This window comes from Choloepus didactylus, chromosome 8, assembly GCF_015220235.1.
Source record: "Choloepus didactylus isolate mChoDid1 chromosome 8, mChoDid1.pri, whole genome shotgun sequence".
NCBI lineage: Eukaryota > Metazoa > Chordata > Mammalia > Pilosa > Megalonychidae > Choloepus > Choloepus didactylus.
This window is the reverse complement of record NC_051314.1, coordinates 68,272,275-68,276,938: the sequence shown is the minus strand read 5'-3', so window position 1 is coordinate 68,276,938 and position 4,664 is coordinate 68,272,275.

Sequence of the window (4,664 nt, the reverse complement as noted above, 5' to 3'; positions counted from 1 at the left end):
TTTGGATGTTTTATTTTATCTATCATATCCCTGAGACCCATTTCAATTTTTTTCTGAATTCTTTCTTTTGTTCTTTCATTTTCTGTTCTGTGGTCCTCTAGGACACTGAGCTGTTGTCCAACTTCCTATGATCTTGTATTATGAGTATCCAGAGTCTTTTTAATTTGGCCAACAGTTTCTTTTATTTCCATAAGACCTTCTATTTTTTTATTTACTCTTGTAATGTCTTCTTCATGCTCTTCTAGGGTCTTCTTTATGTCATTTATATCCTGTGCCATGTTCTTCTTCGTGTCCTTTATATCCTGTGCCATGCTCTCTGTTCTTTGATTGTAGTCCTTTGATTAATTGTGCCAAGTACTGTGTCTCTTCTGATATTTTGATTTGGGTGTTTGGGATTTGGTTCTCCATATCATCTGGTTTTATCATATGCTTTAAGATTTTCTGTTGTTTTTGGCCTCTTGGCATTTGCTTTGCTTGATAGGGTTCTTTCAAGTTGTAAAAAATACTTGTGGGGTATATGTCTGGGTGGTTAGGGAGGCAGGACAGCTTTAATAATCAAACCTCCCAGGTGTTCCTGGAGATTCAAGGCTGTTGCAAGAGTCTAAGCCTTCATTTAAGTTTTGCCCCAGATTTTCTCTGCCACTGACCCACAAGTTGCCAGCATTGATTTAGCGTCCCTGGGTTTTCTGAGTGGGCCCCCCTTCTCAGCTGTGATTTTCCAGGACCTCTGCTGAGGGAAGGTTTTGCTACATCACAAGTGCATGCCATCCCTCAAGGGAAGCCCCGGGCCGCCGGGCCGTGCAGGGGCGCTCCCAGCCTGATGCAAAGATGGCTGAATGGGGCGACTCAACCCCCCCTTTTCACACAGCTCCACCTACCCAGCTCTGTGACAACTAGCTGTGTATGCACCCAAGGCCACTGTCCATGGCCGATATTGTGGCATGTGCGCGGTGCTGTGGGATACACTCCCCGTCACACTGGGTTTCCTGGCGCGGCTCTGGGCTGTGAGTACGGCCCCAGGCAGGAGTATCTCCAGCCCGCCGGGGAGCTGGCTGCAAGCAGCGTGGTTTCTTTCTCCTTTTGGCTGTCTCCTCTGCACCCCCAGCCCTGAGGGAATCAGCAGCGGTCTATCCTGCATGCCAGACACCGAGAAGTTGGCACAGCCCACTCCTGCCATGTTTCACTGCATGGTTCTCACTGTCATAACTGCAGCCGCTCCTGGGTTTTTTGGGTTTTTTTTAAAAGAACTAGTCCATCTCCAAATGCCAACCCCTGGTTTCCCCACACTGCAGTGTGGCCGTGGGGCTTTCAGCCAGCTTGCTCACTCATTTCAGAATGCAGACTCCCGGTTTCACCAAGTGCACAGTCCCTGTGGTTTTAGCAGACCTTGTCCAGCTGGTGCATCGCTGAAACTGGTGTTCTGGGTCACTTTCTGGTTTTTATCTAGTATTTTTCACAGAGGTGTTTTTTTGCCCTGTCTCACCTAGCCACCATCTTAGGTTCTGTCCATAGTTGGTTCTTAAACATTATCATGAGCTGTAAATGTAGTTTGCACATGTAGTGTTCTAGGACTACTTTTCCTTTTTTGTAGAACTGCAATTCTAATTATCCCTCCAATGCTCAAACATATCAAATAATATAATAATTTCACTTTTTTTTTCTTATGGTGCCCCCTCCTGGAGACTTTCCTCCAACTTCTGTCAGGATTTTCTGACCTGAGCTTCACCATAGCTGTTATTCTGTGACTTCCTTTGCTGTTTTCTTACACTGAATTCTCCATTTTCTGGATGCCAAGTCTTCCTATTTCTAAGTTTATCCACTCATTTTGCTAAAGCACTGTATTATTTAGGGTTCTCTAGGGAAACAGAATCAATGAGAGGTGTCTATGACTATAAAATTTATAAAAGTGACTCATGCAACTGTGGGTATGCACGAGTCCAAATTCTGAGAGCAGTCAGCAAACTGTCAACTCCAAGGAAGATGTCTGATGAACTCCTCAGGAAATGAACTGGCAACTTCGATGAACTCCTCAGGAAATGAGCTGGGATCTTTGATGAACATGTTCGATGAACTCCTCAGGAAACACTTTGCTGGGCAGCCAAAGAAGTGAAGGTCCTCTATCTATCTCACTTATAAGTCTTCAACTGATTAATTGGATTAAATCCAGCCAATTGCATTCTCTCATTGTGGAAGACACGCCCTTTGGTGAGTCATCAGTCACAGCTGCAGTCAATTGACTGATGATTTAATAAACCAGCCTGTTGGCTTATTAACCAGCCACAAATATCCTTGCAGCAATTGTTAGGCCAGTGTTTGCTTGACCAGACAGCTGGGTACCATCACCTGGCCAAGTTGACACATGAACCTAACCATCACAAGCATATACCCTACTAACTCCCTGAGAGAAGGGTGCATATGAGTTAAATTTTGGAGTGCTTACATATATGAAGATCTCTTTATTTTCTCCTTACACTTGGTTAATGGTTTCTCCAATTATAGAATGCACATTTTGAAAGCATTTTCTTTCAGAATTTTGAAAGCTTTGTGCTATATCTTCTAATTTCCAGTATTGATATCTAAAGCCATTCCAATTTCTTTGTATCCAACTGATTCTTTTTCTTTAGGATCTTCACTTTACCCTTGTTCTCAAAGTTCACAGTGACATGAAATTGATATATGGGCATTTGAAAAACTAATTCTCTTAGTGCATTTGGTATGCCCTATCAATCTCAATTTGGAAACCCTTCAGTGTTTTGGAAATTTTCTTTTTTTTTTTTTTTACTGCTCCTGCAACTGGTTTCCTTTTTTTATCATATTTTTTTATTGTGAAATATAACATATGTACATAAAAGTGATAACTTTCCAAGTGAAATTTAACAAGTAGTTGGAGAGCAAATATCAAAGAATATTACAGGTTATAATTCCACAGTTTCAGTTATTTCCTTATTATGAAATATAACATATATACAAAAAAGATAATATCTTTCAAATTCTGATTTTACAAGTAGATATATAGGAAATTTCCAAAGTTATTATGAGTTATAGTACCATAGTTTCAGTTATTTCCTTATTGTGAAATCTAACATATATACAAAAAGGTATAGCTTTCAAATTACAATTTAACAAGTAGCTATAGAACAAATTTCAAAGGATGCTATGGGTTACAGTTCCACCATTTCAATTCTTTCCTTCTAACTATTCCAATACCCTAGTTATTAAGAAAAAGAAAATTATATGAATATTCAGTATTCATAATCCTTTGTTAAATTCTACATTGTCTGTTGTTACTCCTTCCTCTAGTTTATCACTTACCCTATCTTCAGGGATGTCTAGGCAGTGACCATCCTAACCTGTTTGTGTTGAAATGGGGTGTCAACTTTATGAACAAAGGGGACACATCTAGTTGATGTTCTTGAAGAAGATATTGCCTCTGGGTTTTAGGTGGCATAGGAGCACCCAGAAGGATTTAAGTTTCTGATGAATAAAGTTAGTGAGTGAAACTTTTATAGACTCTCAGATAGGGACATGGGTATTCTTTAAGGTTTTTGGGACTACTGTTGACTTGGGATTATCATATTGTGGTCATTTGGCAAATCTAGGTGAAGCTTGCATAGCAGTAACCTCCAGGACAACCTCTTGACTCTATTTGAATTCTCTTAGCCACTAAAACCTTATTTTGTTGCCTTTCTTTTCCGCCTTTTGGTCAAAAAGACCTTCTCAATCCCTTGATACCAGGGTGAAGCTCATTCCCAGAATGCTTGTTCCACATTGCCAGGAAGGCTCATACATCTTGGGGTCCTGTCCCACATTGTGGGAAGGGTGATGAACTTATTTGCAGAGTTAGGCTTAGAGAGAGAAAGTCCACATTTGAGCAACAAAAGAGGTTCTCAGAAGTGATTCCCAGGCATAATTACAGGTGGGCTCAGCTTCCTCTTTACAGCTGTAAGTTTCACCCAAGCAAGCTTCAATATTGAGGGCCCAACTTATAAAGTAGGGAGTTCCTAAGTGCACATAGCATATGTTATATCCACAATAATCCCTCCATATCTCACACTATGATCACTCAGTTGTACAGTCTTCATCACTCTCCATTTTAAACAATTCTCATGATCCAAAAGATCTCACAGCTCTTGTCAGCCCCCAATTATTTTTCCCTGGTATTTGTGTAATACTAGTATGGTACTCCTATTAGTTATAGTCCCGAGTATGCAATGTGTAGATTTTTCCCACATACCTTCTGTTGTCAACTCTCTGTGCCAGTGTCATACCTTAGAAGTATATCATTCAAGCACCTGTCTATATTTGTGGTGCTGATCTGTGGGAAACATGCCTTTAAACAACCCCTTTCATTCCTATTTGCCTTCAATACAGCTCAGATACTTACCCCTTAACAAACGATCATCACCCCTATCCATTGCCACACCTTTGAATTCACCATCATTAACATATCTGAACACATTAGATTATCATTGCCCCTCATTAGCTACTGTCTATCACTAGGTCCCCAATAGTCTTACATTATAAGATACTGATTTTACATTGTTCAGATAGTTCATAGAAGTGATAACATACAATATGGATCCTTTTGCATCTGAGTTATTTCACTTAGAATTATAGCTTCAAGTTTCATCCATTTGCCATATGTTTCAAGACCTTGTTGCTTC